Genomic DNA, 16,877 nt, shown 5'->3' on the forward strand with positions numbered 1-16,877 from the left:
TGAACCTGAAAATTGTGTTAGTTTCTCTATGAGATAGTAAAAGAAGGTTCAAATTGAACAGTTGCTGTCAACGGCCTTTCTAAGCTGAATGTGCGTGCTCTTGTCAGATCGCAGCAGCGATGCAGCGATGCAGCTTAAGGCTTGGCAAGTACCAGCATGGGAGACTGGCTGCGAATCCCAACTTCCGTTGACCTTTTTGAACCTGAAAATTGTGTTAGTTTCTCTATGAGATAGTAAAAGAAGGTTCAAATTGAACAGCTGCTGTCAACGGCCATTCTAAGCTCAATGTGCCTCCTCTCGTCAGATCGCAGCAGCGATGCAGCTTAAGGCTTGGCAAGTACCAGCATGGGAGACTGGCTGGGAATCCCAAGTTCTGTTGACCTTTTTGAACCTGAAAATTGTGTTAGTTTCTCTATGATATAGTAAAAGAAGGTTCAAATTGAACAGCTGCTGTCAACGGCCATTCTAAGCTGAATGTGCCTGCTCTCGTCAGATCGCAGCAGCAATGCAGCTTAAGGCTTGGCAAGTACCAGCATGGGAGACTGGCTGGGAATCCCAAGTTCTGTTGACCTTTTTGAACCTGAAAATTGTGTTAGTTTCTCTATGAGATAGTAAAAGAAAGTAGAAATTAGGCAGCTGCTGTCAACGGCCCTTCTAAGCTGAATGTGCGTGCTCTCGTCAGATCACAGCAGCAATGCAGCTTAAGGCTTGGCAAGTACCAGCATGGGAGACTGGCTGGGAATCCCAAGTTCCGTTGACCTTTTTGAACCTGAAAATTGTTAGTTTCCCTGTCAAAGATGGTAAAAGAAGGTTCAAATTGAACAGCTGCTGTCAACGGCCATTCTAAGCTGAATGTGCCTGCTCTCGTCAGATCGCAGCAGCAATGCAGCTTAAGGCTTGGAAAGTACCAGCATGGGAGACTGGCTGGGAATCCCAAGTTCTGTTGACCTTTTTGAACCTGAAAATTGTGTTAGTTTCTCTATGAGATAGTAAAAGAAGGTTCAAATTGAACAGCTGCTGTCAACGGCCATTCTAAGCTGAATGTGCCTGCTCTCGTCAGATCGCAGCAGCAATGCAGCTTAAGGCTTGGCAAGTACCAGCATGGGAGACTGGCTGGGAATCCCAAGTTCCGTTGACCTTTTTGAACCTGAAAATTGTTAGTTTCCCTGTCAAAGATGGTAAAAGAAGGTTCAAATTGAACAGCTGCTGTCAACGGCCATTCTAAGCTGAATGTGCCTGCTCTCGTCAGATCGCAGCAGCAATGCAGCTTAAGGCTTGGCAAGTACCAGCATGGGAGACTGGCTGGGAATCCCAAGTTCCGTTGACCTTTTTGAACCTGAAAATTGTGTTAGTTTCTCTATGAGATAGTAAAAGAAGGTTCAAATTGAACAGCTGCTGTCAACGGCCATTCTAAGCTGAACATGCCTGCTCTCGTCAGATCGCAGCAGCAATGCAGCTTAAGGCTTGGCAAGTACCAGCATGGGAGACTGGCTGGGAATCCCAAGTTCTGTTGACCTTTTTGAACCTTAAAATTGTGTTAGTTTCTCTATGAGATAGTAAAAGAAGGTTCAAATTGAACAGCTGCTGTCAACGGCCATTCTAAGCTGAATGTGCCTCCTCTCGTCAGATCGCAGCAGCAATGCAGCTTAAGGCTTGGCAAGTACCAGCATGGGAGAATGGCTTGGAATCCCAAGTTCTGTTGACCTTTTTGAACCTGAAAATTGTGTTAGTTTCTCTATGAGATAGTAAAAGAAGGTTCAAATTGAACAGCTGCTGTCAACGGCCATTCTAAGCTGAATGTGCCTGCTCTCGTCAGATCGCAGCAGCAATGCAGCTTAAGGCTTGGCAAGTACCAGCATGGGAGACTGGCTGGGAATCCCAAGTTCTGTTGACCTTTTTGAACCTGAAAATTGTGTTAGTTTCTCTATGAGATAGTAAAAGAAAGTAGAAATTAGGCAGCTGCTGTCAACGGCCCTTCTAAGCTGAATGTGCCTGCTCTCGTCAGATCACAGCAGCAATGCAGCTTAAGGCTTGGCAAGTACCAGCATGGGAGACTGGCTGGGAATCCCAAGTTCCGTTGACCTTTTTGAACCTGAAAATTGTTAGTTTCCCTGTCAAAGATGGTAAAAGAAGGTTCAAATTGAACAGCTGCTGTCAACGGCCATTCTAAGCTGAATGTGCCTGCTCTCGTCAGATCGCAGCAGCAATGCAGCTTAAGGCTTGGAAAGTACCAGCATGGGAGACTGGCTGGGAATCCCAAGTTCTGTTGACCTTTTTGAACCTGAAAATTGTGTTAGTTTCTCTATGAGATAGTAAAAGAAGGTTCAAATTGAACAGCTGCTGTCAACGGCCATTCTAAGCTGAATGTGCCTGCTCTCGTCAGATCGCAGCAGCAATGCAGCTTAAGGCTTGGCAAGTACCAGCATGGGAGACTGGCTGGGAATCCCAAGTTCCGTTGACCTTTTTGAACCTGAAAATTGTTAGTTTCCCTGTCAAAGATGGTAAAAGAAGGTTCAAATTGAACAGCTGCTGTCAACGGCCATTCTAAGCTGAATGTGCCTGCTCTCGTCAGATCGCAGCAGCAATGCAGCTTAAGGCTTGGCAAGTACCAGCATGGGAGACTGGCTGGGAATCCCAAGTTCTGTTGACCTTTTTGAACCTGAAAATTGTGTTAGTTTCTCTATGAGATAGTAAAAGAAGGTTCAAATTGAACAGCTGCTGTCAACGGCCATTCTAAGCTGAACATGCCTGCTCTCGTCAGATCGCAGCAGCAATGCAGCTTAAGGCTTGGCAAGTACCAGCATGGGAGACTGGCTGGGAATCCCAAGTTCTGTTGACCTTTTTGAACCTTAAAATTGTGTTAGTTTCTCTATGAGATAGTAAAAGAAGGTTCAAATTGAACAGCTGCTGTCAACGGCCATTCTAAGCTGAATGTGCCTCCTCTCGTCAGATCGCAGCAGCAATGCAGCTTAAGGCTTGGCAAGTACCAGCATGGGAGACTGGCTGCGAATCCCAAGTTCCGTTGACCTTTTTGAACCTGAAAATTGTGTTAGTTTCTCTATGAGATAGTAAAAGAAGGTTCAAATTGAACAGCTGCTGTCAACGGCCATTCTAAGCTGAATGTGCCTGCTCTCGTCAGATCGCAGCAGCAATGCAGCTTAAGGCTTGGCAAGTACCAGCATGGGAGACTGGCTTTCAATCCCAAGTTCCGTTGACCTTTTTGAACCTGAAAATTGTGTTAGTTTCTCTATGAGATAGTAAAAGAAGGTTCAAATTGAACAGCTGCTGTCAACGGCCATTCTAAGCTGAATGTGTGTGCTCTTGTCAGATCGCAGCAGCGATGCAGCTTAAGGCTTGGCAAGTACCAGCATGGGAGACTGGCTGGGAATCCCAAGTACTGTTGACCTTTTTGAACCTGAAAATTGTGTTAGTTTCTCTATGAGATAGTAAAAGAAGGTTCAAATTGAACAGCTGCTGTCAACGGCCATTCTAAGCTGAATGTGCCTGCTCTCGTCAGATCGCAGCAGCAATGCAGCTTAAGGCTTGGCAAGTTCCAGCATGGGAGACTAGCTGGGAATCCCAAGTTCCGTTGACCTTTTTGAACCTGAAAATTGTGTTAGTTTCTCTATGAGAAAGTAAAAGAAGGTTCAAATTGAACAGCTGCTGTCAACGGCCATTCTAAGCTGAATGTGCCTGCTCTCGTCAGATAACTGCAGCAATGCAGCTTAAGGCTTGGCAAGTACCAGCATGGGAGACTGGCTGGCAATCCCAAGTTCCGTTGCCCTTTTTGAACCTGAAAATTGTGTTAGTTTCTCTATGAGATAGTAAAAGAAGGTTCAAATTGAACAGCTGCTGTCAACGGCCATTCTAAGCTGAATGTGCGTGCTCTTGTCAGATCGCAGCAGCGATGCAGCTTAAGGCTTGGCAAGTACCAGCATGGGAGACTGGCTGGGAATCCCAAGTTCTGTTGACCTTTTTGAACCTGAAAATTGTGTTAGTTTCTCTATGAGATAGTAAAAGAAGGTTCAAATTGAACAGCTGCTGTCAACGGCCATTCTAAGCTGAATGTGCCTGCTCTCGTCAGATCGCAGCAGCAATGCAGCTTAAGGCTTGGCAAGTACCAGCATGGGAGACTGGCTGGGAATCCCAAGTTCTGTTGACATTTTTGAACCTGAAAATTGTGTTAGTTTCTCTATGAGATAGTAAAAGAAGGTTCAAATTGAACAGCTGCTGTCAACGGCCATTCTACTAAGCTTAATGTGCCTGCTCTCGTCAGATCGCAGCAGCAATGCAGCTTAAGGCTTGGCAAGTACCAGCATGGGAGACTGGCTGGGAATCCCAAGTTCTGTTGACATTTTTGAACCTGAAAATTGTGTTAGTTTCTCTATGAGATAGTAAAAGAAGGTTCAAATTGAACAGCTGCTGTCAACGGCCATTCTAAGCTGAATGTGCCTGCTCTCGTCAGATCGCAGCAGCAATGCAGCTTAAGGCTTGGCAAGTACCAGCATGGGAGACTGGCTGGGAATCCCAAGTTCCGTTGACCTTTTTGAACCTGAAAATTGTGTTAGTTTCTCTATGAGATAGTAAAAGAAGGTTCAAATTGAACAGTTGCTGTCAACGGCCTTTCTAAGCTGAGTGTGCGTGCTCTTGTCAGATCGCAGCAGCGATGCAGCTTAAGGCTTGGCAAGTACCAGCATGGGAGACTGGCTGCGAATCCCAACTTCCATTGACCTTTTTGAACCTGAAAATTGTGTTAGTTTCTCTATGAGATAGTAAAAGAAGGTTCAAATTGAACAGCTGCTGTCAACGGCCATTCTAAGCTGAATGTGCGGGCTCTTGTCAGATCACAGCAGCGATGCAGCTTAAGGCTTGGCAAGTACCAGCATGGGAGACTGGCTGGGAATCCCAAGTTCTGTTGACCTTTTTGAACCTGAAAATTGTGTTAGTTTCTCTATGAGATAGTAAAAGAAGGTTCAAATTGAACAGTTGCTGTCAACGGCCATTCTAAGCTGAATGTGCCTCCTCTCGTCAGATCGCAGCAGCAATGCAGCTTAAGGCTTGGCAAGTACCAGCATGGGAGACTGGCTGGGAATCCCAAGTTCTGTTGACCTTTTTGAACCTGAAAATTGTGTTAGTTTCTCTATGAGATAGTAAAAGAAGGTTCAAATTGAACAACTGCTGTCAACGGCCATTCTAAGCTGAATGTGCGTGCTCTTGTCAGATCGCAGCAGCGATGCAGCTTAAGGCTTGGCAAGTACCAGCATGGGAGACTGGCTGGGAATCCCAAGTTCTGTTGACCTTTTTGAACCTGAAAATTGTGTTAGTTTCTCTATGAGATAGTAAAAGAAGGTTCAAATTGAACAGCTGCTGTCAACGGCCATTCTAAGCTGCATGTGCGTGCTCTTGTCAGATCGCAGCAGCAATGCAGCTTAAGGCTTGGCAAGTACCAGCATGGGAGACTGGCTGGGAATCCCAAGTTCCGTTGACCTTTTTGAACCTAAAAAATTGTGTTAGTTTCTCTATGAGATAGTAAAAGAAGGTTCAAATTGAACAGCTGCTGTCAACGGCCATTCTAAGCTGAATGTGCCTGCTCTCGTCAGATCGCAGCAGCAATGCAGCTTAAGGCTTGGCAAGTACCAGCATGGGAGACTGGCTGGGAATCCCAAGTTCTGTTGACCATTTTGAACCTGAAAATTGTTAGTTTCTCTGTCAAAGATGGTAAAAGAAGGTTCAAATTGAACTGCTGCTGTCAACGGCCATTCTAAGCTGAATGTGCCTGCTCTCGTCAGATCGCAGCAGCAATGCAGCTTAAGGCTTGGCAAGTACCAGCATGGGAGACTGGCTGCGAATCCCAAGTTCCGTTGACCTTTTTGAACCTGAAAATTGTGTTAGTTTCTCTATGAGATAGTAAAAGAAGGTTCAAATTGAACAGCTGCTGTCAACGGCCATTCTAAGCTGAATGTGCCTGCTCTCGTCAGATCGCAGCAGCAATGCAGCTTAAGGCTTGGCAAGTACCAGCATGGGAGACTGGCTGGCAATCCCAAGTTCCGTTGACCTTTTTGAACCTGAAAATTGTGTTAGTTTCTCTATGAGATAGTAAAAGAAGGTTCAAATTGAACAGCTGCTGTCAACGGCCATTCAAAGCTGAATGTGTGTGCTCTTGTCAGATCGCAGCAGCGATGCAGCTTAAGGCTTGGCAAGTACCAGCATGGGAGACTGGCTGGGAATCCCAAGTTCTGTTGACCTTTTTGAACCTGAAAATTTTGTTAGTTTCTCTATGAGATAGTAAAAGAAGGTTCAAATTGAACAGCTGCTGTCAACGGCCATTCTAAGCTTAATGTGCCTGCTCTCGTCAGATCGCAGCAGCAATGCAGCTTAAGGCTTGGCAAGTTCCAGCATGGGAGACTAGCTGGGAATCCCAAGTTCCGTTGACCTTTTTGAACCTGAAAATTGTTTTAGTTTCTCTATGAGATAGTAAAAGAAGGTTCAAATTGAACAGCTGCTGTCAACAACCATTCTAAGCTGAATGTGCCTGCTCTGGTCAGATCGCAGCAGCAATGCAGCTTAAGGCTTGGCAAGTACCAGCATGGGAGACTGGCTGGGAATCCCAAGTTCTGTTGACATTTTTGAACCTGAAAATTGTGTTAGTTTCTCTATGAGATAGTAAAAGAAGGTTCAAATTGAACAGCTGCTGTCAACGGCCTTTCTAAGCTGAAAGTGGGTGCTCTTGTCAGATCGCAGCAGCGATGCAGCTTAAGGCTTGGCAAGTACCAGCATGGGAGACTGGCTGCAAATCCCAAGTTCCGTTGACCTTTTTGAACCTGAAAATTGTGTTAGTTTCTCTATGAGATAGTAAAAGAAGGTTCAAATTGAACAGCTGCTGTCAACGGCCATTCTAAGCTGAATGTGCGGGCTCTTGTCAGATCGCAGCAGCGATGCAGCTTAAGGCTTGGCAAGTACCAGCATGGGAGACTGGCTGGGAATCCCAAGTTCTGTTGGCCTTTTTGAACCTGAAAATTGTGTTAGTTTCTCTATGAGATAGTAAAAGAAGGTTCAAATTGAACAGTTGCTGTCAACGGCCATTCTAAGCTGAATGTGCCTGCTCTCGTCAGATCGCAGCAGCAATGCAGCTTAAGGCTTGGCAAGTACCAGCATGGGAGACTGGCTGGGAATCCCAAGTTCCGTTGACATTTTTGAACCTGAAAATTGTGTTAGTTTCTCTATGAGATAGTAAAAGAAGGTTCAAATTGAACTGCTGCTGTCAACGGCCATTCTAAGCTGAATGTGCCTGCTCTCGTCAGATCGCAGCAGCAATGCAGCTTAAGGCTTGGCAAGTACCAGCATGGGAGACTGGCTGCGAATCCCAAGTTCCGTTGACCTTTTTGAACCTGAAAATTGTGTTAGTTTCTCTATGAGATAGTAAAAGAAGGTTCAAATTGAACAGCTGCTGTCAACGGCCATTCTAAGCTGAATGTGCCTGCTCTCGTCAGATCGCAGCAGCAATGCAGCTTAAGGCTTGGCAAGTACCAGCATGGGAGACTGGCTGGCAATCCCAAGTTCCGTTGACCTTTTTGAACCTGAAAATTGTGTTAGTTTCTCTATGAGATAGTAAAAGAAGGTTCAAATTGAACAGCTGCTGTCAACGGCCATTCTAAGCTGAATGTGTGTGCTCTTGTCAGATCGCAGCAGCGATGCAGCTTAAGGCTTGGCAAGTACCAGCATGGGAGACTGGCTGGGAATCCCAAGTTCTGTTGACCTTTTTGAACCTGAAAATTTTGTTAGTTTCTCTATGAGATAGTAAAAGAAGGTTCAAATTGAACAGCTGCTGTCAACGGCCATTCTAAGCTTAATGTGCCTGCTCTCGTCAGATCGCAGCAGCAATGCAGCTTAAGGCTTGGCAAGTTCCAGCATGGGAGACTAGCTGGGAATCCCAAGTTCCGTTGACCTTTTTGAACCTGAAAATTGTGTTAGTTTCTCTATGAGATAGTAAAAGAAGGTTCAAATTGAACAGCTGCTGTCAACAACCATTCTAAGCTGAATGTGCCTGCTCTGGTCAGATCGCAGCAGCAATGCAGCTTAAGGCTTGGCAAGTACCAGCATGGGAGACTGGCTGGGAATCCCAAGTTCTGTTGACATTTTTGAACCTGAAAATTGTGTTAGTTTCTCTATGAGATAGTAAAAGAAGGTTCAAATTGAACAGCTGCTGTCAACGGCCTTTCTAAGCTGAAAGTGGGTGCTCTTGTCAGATCGCAGCAGCGATGCAGCTTAAGGCTTGGCAAGTACCAGCATGGGAGACTGGCTGCAAATCCCAAGTTCCGTTGACCTTTTTGAACCTGAAAATTGTGTTAGTTTCTCTATGAGATAGTAAAAGAAGGTTCAAATTGAACAGCTGCTGTCAACGGCCATTCTAAGCTGAATGTGCGGGCTCTTGTCAGATCGCAGCAGCGATGCAGCTTAAGGCTTGGCAAGTACCAGCATGGGAGACTGGCTGGGAATCCCAAGTTCTGTTGACCTTTTTGAACCTGAAAATTGTGTTAGTTTCTCTATGAGATAGTAAAAGAAGGTTCAAATTGAACAGTTGCTGTCAACGGCCATTCTAAGCTGAATGTGCCTGCTCTCGTCAGATCGCAGCAGCAATGCAGCTTAAGGCTTGGCAAGTACCAGCATGGGAGACTGGCTGGGAATCCCAAGTTCCGTTGACATTTTTGAACCTGAAAATTGTGTTAGTTTCTCTATGAGATAGTAAAAGAAGGTTCAAAATGAACAGTTGCTGTCAACTGCCATTCTAAGCTGAATGTGCATGCTCTCGTCAGATCGCAGCAGCAATGCAGCTTAAGGCTTGGCAAGTACCAGCATGGGAGACTGGCTGGGAATCATAAGTTCCGTTGACCTTTTTTTAACCTTAAAATTGTGTTAGTTTCTCTATGAGATAGTAAAAGAAGGTTCAAATTGAACAGCTGCTGTCAACGGCCATTCTAAGCTGAATGTGCATGCTCTTGTCAGATCGCAGCAGCGTTGCAGCTTAAGGCTTGGCAAGTACCAGCATGGGAGACTGGCTGGGAATCCCAAGTTCTGTTGACCTTTTTGAACCTGAAAATTGTGTTAGTTTCTCTATGAGATAGTAAAAGAAAGTAGAAATTAGGCAGCTGCTGTCAACAGCCATTCTAAGCTGAATGTGCCTGCTCTTGTCAGATCGCAGCAGCAATGCAGCTTAAGGCTTGGCAAGTACCAGCATGGGAGACTGGCTGCGAATCCCAAGTTCCGTTGACCTTTTTGAACCTGAAAATTGTGTTAGTTTCTCTATGAGATAGTAAAAGAAGGTTCAAATTGAACAGCTGCTGTCAACAACCATTCTAAGCTGAATGTGGGTGCTCTTGTCAGATCGCAGCAGCGATGCAGCTTAAGGCTTGGCAAGTACCAGCATGGGAGACTGGCTGCAAATCCCAAGTTCCGTTGACCTTTTTGAACCTGAAAATTGTGTTAGTTTCTCTATGAGATAGTAAAAGAAGGTTCAAATTGAACAGCTGCTGTCAACGGCCATTCTAAGCTGAATGTGCGGGCTCTTGTCAGATCGCAGCAGCGATGCAGCTTAAGGCTTGGCAAGTACCAGCATGGGAGACTGGCTGGGAATCCCAAGTTCTGTTGACCTTTTTGAACCTGAAAATTGTGTTAGTTTCTCTATGAGATAGTAAAAGAAGGTTCAAATTGAACAGTTGCTGTCAACGGCCATTCTAAGCTGAATGTGCCTGCTCTCGTCAGATCGCAGCAGCAATGCAGCTTAAGGCTTGGCAAGTACCAGCATGGGAGACTGGCTGGGAATCCCAAGTTCCGTTGACATTTTTGAACCTGAAAATTGTGTTAGTTTCTCTATGAGATAGTAAAAGAAGGTTCAAAATGAACAGTTGCTGTCAACTGCCATTCTAAGCTGAATGTGCATGCTCTCGTCAGATCGCAGCAGCAATGCAGCTTAAGGCTTGGCAAGTACCAGCATGGGAGACTGGCTGGGAATCATAAGTTCCGTTGACCTTTTTTTAACCTTAAAATTGTGTTAGTTTCTCTATGAGATAGTAAAAGAAGGTTCAAATTGAACAGCTGCTGTCAACGGCCATTCTAAGCTGAATGTGCATGCTCTTGTCAGATCGCAGCAGCGTTGCAGCTTAAGGCTTGGCAAGTACCAGCATGGGAGACTGGCTGGGAATCCCAAGTTCTGTTGACCTTTTTGAACCTGAAAATTGTGTTAGTTTCTCTATGAGATAGTAAAAGAAAGTAGAAATTAGGCAGCTGCTGTCAACGGCCATTCTAAGCTGAATGTGCCTGCTCTTGTCAGATCGCAGCAGCAATGCAGCTTAAGGCTTGGCAAGTACCAGCATGGGAGACTGGCTGCGAATCCCAAGTTCCGTTGACCTTTTTGAACCTGAAAATTGTGTTAGTTTCTCTATGAGATAGTAAAAGAAGGTTCAAATTGAACAGCTGCTGTCAACGGCCATTCTAAGCTGAATGTGCCTGCTCTCGTCAGATCGCAGCAGCAATGCAGCTTAAGGCTTGGCAAGTTCCAGCATGGGAGACTAGCTGGGAATCCCAAGTTCCGTTGACCTTTTTGAACCTGAAAATTGTGTTAGTTTCTCTATGAGATAGTAAAAGAAGGTTCAAATTGAACAGCTGCTGTCAACAACCATTCTAAGCTGAATGTGCCTGCTCTGGTCAGATCGCAGCAGCAATGCAGCTTAAGGCTTGGCAAGTACCAGCATGGGAGACTGGCTGGGAATCCCAAGTTCTGTTGACATTTTTGAACCTTAAAATTGTGTTAGTTTCTCTATGAGATAGTAAAAGAAGGTTCAAATTGAACAGCTGCTGTCAACGGCCATTCTAAGCTGAATGTGCATGCTCTTGTCAGATCGCAGCAGCGTTGCAGCTTAAGGCTTGGCAAGTACCAGCATGGGAGACTGGCTGGGAATCCCAAGTTCTGTTGACCTTTTTGAACCTGAAAATTGTGTTAGTTTCTCTATGAGATAGTAAAAGAAAGTAGAAATTAGGCAGCTGCTGTCAACGGCCATTCTAAGCTGAATGTGCCTGCTCTCGTCAGATCGCAGCAGCAATGCAGCTTAAGGCTTGGCAAGTACCAGCATGGGAGACTGGCTGGGAATCCCAAGTTCCGTTGACCTTTTTGAACCTGAAAATTGTGTTAGTTTCTCTATGAGATAGTAAAAGAAGGTTCAAAATGAACAGCTGCTGTCAACAGCCATTCTAAGCTGAATGCGCGTGCGCTTGTCGGATCGCAGCAGCGATGCAGCTTAAGGATTGGTAAGTACCAGCATGGGAGACTGGCTGCGAATCCCAAGTTCCGTTGACCTTTTTGAACCTGAAAATTGTGTTAGTTTCTCTATGAGATAGTAAAAGAAGGTTCAAATTGAACAGCTGCTGTCAACGGCCATTCTAAGCTGAATGTGTGTGCTCTTGTCAGATCGCAGCAGCGTTGCAGCTTAAGGCTTGGCAAGTACCAGCATGGGAGACTGGCTGGGAATCCCAAGTTCTGTTGACCTTTTTGAACCTGAAAATTATGTTAGTTTCTCTATGAGATAGTAAAAGAAGGTTCAAATTGAACAGCTGCTGTCAACGGCCATTCTAAGCTGAATGTGCCTGTTCTCGTCAGATCGCAGCAGCAATGCAGCTTAAGGCTTGGCAAGTACCAGCATGGGAGACTGGCTGGGAATCCCAAGTTCCGTTGACCTTTTTGAACCTGAAAATTGTGTTAGTTTCTCTATGAGATAGTAAAAGAAGGTTCAAATTGAACAGCTGCTTTCAACGGCCATTCTAAGCTGAATGTGCCTGCTCTCCTCAGATCGCAGCAGCAATGCAGCTTAAGGCTTGGCAAGTACCAGCATGGGAGACTGTCTGGAAATCCCAAGTTCTGTTGACCTTTTTGAACCTGAAAATTGTGTTAGTTTCTCTATGAGATAGTAAAAGAAGGTTCAAATTGAACAGCTGCTGTCAACGGCCATTCTAAGCTGAATGTGCCTGCTCTCGTCAGATCGCAGCAGCAATGCAGCTTAAGGCTTGGCAAGTACCAGCATGGGAGACTGGCTGCGAATCCCAAGTTCCGTTGACCTTTTTGAACCTGAAAATTGTGTTAGTTTCTCTATGAGATAGTAAAAGAAGGTTCAAATTGAACAGCTGCTGTCAACGGCCATTCTAAGCTGAATGTGCCTGCTCTCGTCAGATAACTGCAGCAATGCAGCTTAAGGCTTGGCAAGTACCAGCATGGGAGACTGGCTGGCAATCCCAAGTTCCGTTGCCCTTTTTGAACCTGAAAATTGTGTTAGTTTCTCTATGAGATAGTAAAAGAAGGTTCAAATTGAACAGCTGCTGTCAACGGCCATTCTAAGCTGAATGTGCGTGCTCTTGTCAGATCGCAGCAGCGATGCAGCTTAAGGCTTGGCAAGTACCAGCATGGGAGACTGGCTGGGAATCCCAAGTTCTGCTGACCTTTTTGAACCTGAAAATTGTGTTAGTTTCTCTATGAGATAGTAAAAGAAGGTTCAAATTGAACAGCTGCTGTCAACGGCCATTCTAAGCTGAATGTGCCTGCTCTCGTCAGATCGCAGCAGCAATGCAGCTTAAGGCTTGGCAAGTACCAGCATGGAAGACTGGCTGGGAATCCCAAGTTCTGTTGACATTTTTGAACCTGAAAATTGTGTTAGTTTCTCTATGAGATAGTAAAAGAAGGTTCAAATTGAACAGCTGCTGTCAACGGCCATTCTACTAAGCTTAATGTGCCTGCTCTCGTCAGATCGCAGCAGCAATGCAGCTTAAGGCTTGGCAAGTACCAGCATGGGAGACTGGCTGGGAATCCCAAGTTCTGTTGACATTTTTGAACCTGAAAATTGTGTTAGTTTCTCTATGAGATAGTAAAAGAAGGTTCAAATTGAACAGCTGCTGTCAACGGCCATTCTAAGCTGAATGTGCCTGCTCTCGTCAGATCGCAGCAGCAATGCAGCTTAAGGCTTGGCAAGTACCAGCATGGGAGACTGGCTGGGAATCCCAAGTTCCGTTGACCTTTTTGAACCTGAAAATTGTGTTAGTTTCTCTATGAGATAGTAAAAGAAGGTTCAAATTGAACAGTTGCTGTCAACGGCCTTTCTAAGCTGAATGTGCGTGCTCTTGTCAGATCGCAGCAGCGATGCAGCGATGCAGCTTAAGGCTTGGCAAGTACCAGCATGGGAGACTGGCTGCGAATCCCAACTTCCGTTGACCTTTTTGAACCTGAAAATTGTGTTAGTTTCTCTATGAGATAGTAAAAGAAGGTTCAAATTGAACAGCTGCTGTCAACGGCCATTCTAAGCTGAATGTGCGGGCTCTTGTCAGATCGCAGCAGCGATGCAGCTTAAGGCTTGGCAACTACCAGCATGGGAGACTGGCTGGCAATCCCAAGTTCTGTTGACCTTTTTGAACCTGAAAATTGTGTTAGTTTCTCTATGAGATAGTAAAAGAAGGTTCAAATTGAACAGCTGCTGTCAACGGCCATTCTAAGCTGAATGTGCCTGCTCTCGTCAGATCGCAGCAGCAATACAGCTTAAGGCTTGGAAAGTACCAGCATGGGAGACTGGCTGGGAATCCCAAGTTCCGTTGACATTTTTGAACCTTAAAATTGTGTTAGTTTCTCTATGAGATAGTAAAAGAAGGTTCAAATTGAACAGCTGCTGTCAACGGCCATTCTAAGCTGAATGTGCCTGCTCTCGTCAGATCGCAGCAGCAATGCAGCTTAAGGCTTGGCAAGTACCAGCATGGGAGACTGGCTGGGAATCCCAAGTTCTGTTGACCTTTTTGAACCTGAAAATTGTGTTAGTTTCTCTATGAGATAGTAAAAGAAGGTTCAAACTGAACAGCTGCTGTCAACGGCCATTCTAAGCTGAATGTGCCTGCTCTCGTCAGATCGCAGCAGCAATGCAGCTTAAGGCTTGGCATGTACCAGCATGGGAAACTGGCTGGGAATCCTAAGTTCCGTTGACCTTTTTGAGCCTGAAAATTGTGTTAGTTTCTCTATGAGATAGTAAAAGAAGGTTCAAATTGAACAGCTGCTGTCAACGGCCATTCTAAGCTGAATGTGCCTGCTCTCGTCAGATCGCAGCAGCAATGCAGCTTAAGGCTTGGAAAGTACCAGCATGGGAGACTGGCTGGGAATCCCAAGTTCTGTTGACCTTTTTGAACCTGAAAATTGTGTTAGTTTCTCTATGAGATAGTAAAAGAAGGTTCAAATTGAACAGCTGCTGTCAACGCCCATTCTAAGCTAAGGCTTGGCAAGTACCAGCATGGGAGACTGGCTGGGAATCCCAAGTTCCATTGACCTTTTTGAACCTGAAAATTGAGTTAGTTTCTCTAAGAGATAGTAAAAGAAGGTTCAAATTGAACAGCTGCTGTCAACGGCCATTCTAAGCTGAATGTGCATGCTCTTGTCAGATCGCAGCAGCGTTGCAGCTTAAGGCTTGGCAAGTACCAGCATGGGAGACTGGCTGGGAATCCCAAGTTCCGTTGACCTTTTTGAACCTGAAAATGTGTTAGTTTCTCTATGAGATAGTAAAAGAAGGTTCAAATTGAACAGCTGCTGTCAACGGCCATTCTAAGCTGAATGTGCATGCTCTTGTCAGATCGCAGCAGCGTTGCAGCTTAAGGCTTGGCAAGTACCAGCATGGGAGACTGGCTGGGAATCCCAAGTTCTGTTGACCTTTTTGAACCTGAAAATTGTGTTAGTTTCTCTATGAGATAGTAAAAGAAAGTAGAAATTAGGCAGCTGCTGTCAACGGCCATTCTAAGCTGAATGTGCCTGCTCTCGTCAGATCGCAGCAGCAATGCAGCTTAAGGCTTGGCAAGTACCAGCATGGGAGACTGGCTGGGAATCCCACGTTCCGTTGACCTTTTTGAACCTGAAAATTGTTAGTTTCTCTGTCAAAGATGGTAAAAGAAGGTTCAAATTGAACAGCTGCTGTCAACGGCCATATTAAGCTGAATGTGCCTGCTCTCGTCAGATCGCAGCAGCAATGCAGCTTAAGGCTTGGCAAGTACCAGCATGGGAGACTGGCTGGAAATCCCAAGTTCTGTTGACCTTTTTGAACCTGAAAATTGTGTTAGTTTCTCTATGAGATAGTAAAACAAAGTAGAAATTAGGCAGCTGCTGTCAACGGCCATTCTAAGCTGAATGTGCCTGCTCTCGTCAGATCGCAGCAGCAATGCAGCTTAAGGCTTGGCAAGTACCAGCATGGGAGACTGGCTGGGAATCCCAAGTTCCGTTGACCTTTTTGAACCTGAAAATTGTTAGTTTCTCTGTCAAAGATGGTAAAAGAAGGTTCAAATTGAACAGCTGCTGTCAACGGCCATATTAAGCTGAATGTGCCTGCTCTCGTCAGATCGCAGCAGCAATGCAGCTTAAGGTTTGGCAAGTACCAGCATAGGAGACTGGCTGGGAATCCCAAGTTCTGTTGACCTTTTTGAACCTGAAAATTGTGTTAGTTTCTCTATGAGATAGTAAAAGAAGGTTCAAATTGAACAGCTGCTGTCAACGGCCATTCTAAGCTGAATGTGCCTGCTCTCGTCAGATCGCAGCAGCAATGCAGCTTAAGGCTTGGCAAGTACCAGCATGGGAGATTGGCTGGGAATCCCAAGTTCTGTTGACCTTTTTGAACCTGAAAATTGTGTTAGTTTCTCTATGAGATAGTAAAAGAAGGTTCAAATTGAACAGCTGCTGTCAACGGCCATTCTAAGCTGAATGTGTGTGCTCTTGTCAGATCGCAGCAGCGATGCAGCTTAAGGCTTGGCAAGTACCAGCATGGGAGACTGGCTGGGAATCCCAAGTTCTGTTGACCTTTTTGAACCTGAAAATTGTGTTAGTTTCTCTATGAGATAGTAAAAGAAGGTTCAAATTGAACAGCAGCTGTCAATGGCCATTCTAAGCTGAATGTGCCTGCTCTCGTCAGATCGCAGCAGCAATGCAGCTTAAGGCTTGGCAAGTACCAGCATTGGAGTCTGGCAGGGAATCCCAAGTTCCATTGACCTTTTTGAACCTGAAAATTGTGTTAGTTTCTCTATGAGATAGTAAAAGAAGGTTCAAATTGAACAGCTGCTGTCAACGGCCATTCTAAGCTGAATGTGCATGCTCTCGTCAGATCGCAGCAGCAATGCAGCTTAAGGCTTGGCAAGTACCAGCATGGGAGACTGGCTGGGAATCCCAACTTCTGTTGACCTTTTTGAACCTGAAAATTGTGTTAGTTTCTCTATGAGATAGTAAAAGAAGGTTCAAATTGAACAGCTGCTGTCAACGGCCATTCTAAGCTGAATGTGCCTGCTCTCGTCAGATCGCAGCAGCAATGCAGCTTAAGGCTTGGCAAGTACCAGCATGGGAGACTGGCTGGGAATCCCAAGTTCCGTTGACCTTTTTGAACCTGAAAATTGTGTTAGTTTCTCTATGAGATAGTAAAAGAAGGTTCAAATTGAACAGCTGCTGTCAACGCCCATTCTAAGCTAAGGCTTGGCAAGTACCAGCATGGGAGACTGGCTGGGAATCCCAAGTTCCGTTGACCTTTTTGAACCTGAAAATTGTGTTAGTTTCTCTATGAGATAGTAAAAGAAGGTTCAAATTGAACAGCTGCTGTCAACGGCCATTCTAAGCTGAATGTGCCTGCTCTCGTCAGATCGCAGCAGCAATGCAGCTTAAGGCTTGGCAAGTACCAGCATGGGAGACTGGCTGGGAATCATAAGTTCCGTTGACCTTTTTTTAACCTGAAAATTTTGTTAGTTTCTCTATGAGATAGTAAAAGAAGGTTCAAATTGAACAGCTGCTGTCAACGGCCATTCTAAGCTGAATGCGCCTGCTCTCGTCAGATCGCAGC

The 16,877-nt window shown here is 45.2% G+C and overlaps 42 pseudogenes; all 42 read left to right on the plus strand.

Moving 5' to 3' along the window:
- The first annotated feature begins 452 nt into the window (after positions 1 to 452).
- Positions 453 to 571, plus strand: LOC140079816 (5S ribosomal RNA; annotated as a pseudogene).
- Positions 572 to 830: 259 nt separating this feature from the next.
- Positions 831 to 949, plus strand: LOC140078491 (5S ribosomal RNA; annotated as a pseudogene).
- A 70-nt stretch (positions 950 to 1,019) lies between these two features.
- On the plus strand, positions 1,020 to 1,138 carry LOC140099032 (5S ribosomal RNA; annotated as a pseudogene).
- A 70-nt stretch (positions 1,139 to 1,208) lies between these two features.
- Positions 1,209 to 1,327, plus strand: LOC140099033 (5S ribosomal RNA; annotated as a pseudogene).
- Positions 1,328 to 1,397: 70 nt separating this feature from the next.
- LOC140083062 (5S ribosomal RNA) lies at positions 1,398 to 1,516 on the plus strand (annotated as a pseudogene).
- Positions 1,517 to 1,775: 259 nt separating this feature from the next.
- LOC140079817 (5S ribosomal RNA) lies at positions 1,776 to 1,894 on the plus strand (annotated as a pseudogene).
- Positions 1,895 to 1,964: 70 nt separating this feature from the next.
- Positions 1,965 to 2,083, plus strand: LOC140095786 (5S ribosomal RNA; annotated as a pseudogene).
- Positions 2,084 to 2,153: 70 nt separating this feature from the next.
- LOC140078492 (5S ribosomal RNA) lies at positions 2,154 to 2,272 on the plus strand (annotated as a pseudogene).
- A 70-nt stretch (positions 2,273 to 2,342) lies between these two features.
- On the plus strand, positions 2,343 to 2,461 carry LOC140099035 (5S ribosomal RNA; annotated as a pseudogene).
- Positions 2,462 to 2,531: 70 nt separating this feature from the next.
- LOC140079818 (5S ribosomal RNA) lies at positions 2,532 to 2,650 on the plus strand (annotated as a pseudogene).
- A 70-nt stretch (positions 2,651 to 2,720) lies between these two features.
- Positions 2,721 to 2,839, plus strand: LOC140083063 (5S ribosomal RNA; annotated as a pseudogene).
- A 448-nt stretch (positions 2,840 to 3,287) lies between these two features.
- On the plus strand, positions 3,288 to 3,406 carry LOC140098717 (5S ribosomal RNA; annotated as a pseudogene).
- Positions 3,407 to 3,476: 70 nt separating this feature from the next.
- Positions 3,477 to 3,595, plus strand: LOC140089272 (5S ribosomal RNA; annotated as a pseudogene).
- A 259-nt stretch (positions 3,596 to 3,854) lies between these two features.
- LOC140097229 (5S ribosomal RNA) lies at positions 3,855 to 3,973 on the plus strand (annotated as a pseudogene).
- Positions 3,974 to 4,424: 451 nt separating this feature from the next.
- Positions 4,425 to 4,543, plus strand: LOC140099037 (5S ribosomal RNA; annotated as a pseudogene).
- A 448-nt stretch (positions 4,544 to 4,991) lies between these two features.
- On the plus strand, positions 4,992 to 5,110 carry LOC140097275 (5S ribosomal RNA; annotated as a pseudogene).
- A 70-nt stretch (positions 5,111 to 5,180) lies between these two features.
- On the plus strand, positions 5,181 to 5,299 carry LOC140097231 (5S ribosomal RNA; annotated as a pseudogene).
- Positions 5,300 to 5,369: 70 nt separating this feature from the next.
- Positions 5,370 to 5,488, plus strand: LOC140098577 (5S ribosomal RNA; annotated as a pseudogene).
- Positions 5,489 to 5,559: 71 nt separating this feature from the next.
- On the plus strand, positions 5,560 to 5,678 carry LOC140079819 (5S ribosomal RNA; annotated as a pseudogene).
- Positions 5,679 to 5,748: 70 nt separating this feature from the next.
- Positions 5,749 to 5,867, plus strand: LOC140088280 (5S ribosomal RNA; annotated as a pseudogene).
- Positions 5,868 to 5,937: 70 nt separating this feature from the next.
- LOC140094373 (5S ribosomal RNA) lies at positions 5,938 to 6,056 on the plus strand (annotated as a pseudogene).
- A 259-nt stretch (positions 6,057 to 6,315) lies between these two features.
- Positions 6,316 to 6,434, plus strand: LOC140094324 (5S ribosomal RNA; annotated as a pseudogene).
- Positions 6,435 to 7,260: 826 nt separating this feature from the next.
- LOC140088281 (5S ribosomal RNA) lies at positions 7,261 to 7,379 on the plus strand (annotated as a pseudogene).
- Positions 7,380 to 7,449: 70 nt separating this feature from the next.
- Positions 7,450 to 7,568, plus strand: LOC140094374 (5S ribosomal RNA; annotated as a pseudogene).
- A 259-nt stretch (positions 7,569 to 7,827) lies between these two features.
- On the plus strand, positions 7,828 to 7,946 carry LOC140094325 (5S ribosomal RNA; annotated as a pseudogene).
- Positions 7,947 to 10,286: 2,340 nt separating this feature from the next.
- On the plus strand, positions 10,287 to 10,405 carry LOC140097002 (5S ribosomal RNA; annotated as a pseudogene).
- A 70-nt stretch (positions 10,406 to 10,475) lies between these two features.
- LOC140089273 (5S ribosomal RNA) lies at positions 10,476 to 10,594 on the plus strand (annotated as a pseudogene).
- Positions 10,595 to 11,042: 448 nt separating this feature from the next.
- LOC140099038 (5S ribosomal RNA) lies at positions 11,043 to 11,161 on the plus strand (annotated as a pseudogene).
- Positions 11,162 to 11,609: 448 nt separating this feature from the next.
- LOC140083129 (5S ribosomal RNA) lies at positions 11,610 to 11,728 on the plus strand (annotated as a pseudogene).
- A 70-nt stretch (positions 11,729 to 11,798) lies between these two features.
- On the plus strand, positions 11,799 to 11,917 carry LOC140097035 (5S ribosomal RNA; annotated as a pseudogene).
- Positions 11,918 to 11,987: 70 nt separating this feature from the next.
- LOC140088283 (5S ribosomal RNA) lies at positions 11,988 to 12,106 on the plus strand (annotated as a pseudogene).
- Positions 12,107 to 12,935: 829 nt separating this feature from the next.
- On the plus strand, positions 12,936 to 13,054 carry LOC140099039 (5S ribosomal RNA; annotated as a pseudogene).
- A 645-nt stretch (positions 13,055 to 13,699) lies between these two features.
- On the plus strand, positions 13,700 to 13,818 carry LOC140079821 (5S ribosomal RNA; annotated as a pseudogene).
- A 70-nt stretch (positions 13,819 to 13,888) lies between these two features.
- On the plus strand, positions 13,889 to 14,007 carry LOC140095706 (5S ribosomal RNA; annotated as a pseudogene).
- A 70-nt stretch (positions 14,008 to 14,077) lies between these two features.
- LOC140078493 (5S ribosomal RNA) lies at positions 14,078 to 14,196 on the plus strand (annotated as a pseudogene).
- A 594-nt stretch (positions 14,197 to 14,790) lies between these two features.
- LOC140088668 (5S ribosomal RNA) lies at positions 14,791 to 14,909 on the plus strand (annotated as a pseudogene).
- Positions 14,910 to 14,979: 70 nt separating this feature from the next.
- LOC140091504 (5S ribosomal RNA) lies at positions 14,980 to 15,098 on the plus strand (annotated as a pseudogene).
- A 70-nt stretch (positions 15,099 to 15,168) lies between these two features.
- Positions 15,169 to 15,287, plus strand: LOC140099040 (5S ribosomal RNA; annotated as a pseudogene).
- Positions 15,288 to 15,357: 70 nt separating this feature from the next.
- LOC140085947 (5S ribosomal RNA) lies at positions 15,358 to 15,476 on the plus strand (annotated as a pseudogene).
- Positions 15,477 to 15,546: 70 nt separating this feature from the next.
- On the plus strand, positions 15,547 to 15,665 carry LOC140087827 (5S ribosomal RNA; annotated as a pseudogene).
- Positions 15,666 to 16,302: 637 nt separating this feature from the next.
- Positions 16,303 to 16,421, plus strand: LOC140099041 (5S ribosomal RNA; annotated as a pseudogene).
- Positions 16,422 to 16,638: 217 nt separating this feature from the next.
- Positions 16,639 to 16,757, plus strand: LOC140093063 (5S ribosomal RNA; annotated as a pseudogene).
- Positions 16,758 to 16,877: the final 120 nt, after the last annotated feature.

Source organism: Engystomops pustulosus, chromosome 9 (assembly GCF_040894005.1).
Source record: "Engystomops pustulosus chromosome 9, aEngPut4.maternal, whole genome shotgun sequence".
Lineage (NCBI taxonomy): Eukaryota > Metazoa > Chordata > Amphibia > Anura > Leptodactylidae > Engystomops > Engystomops pustulosus.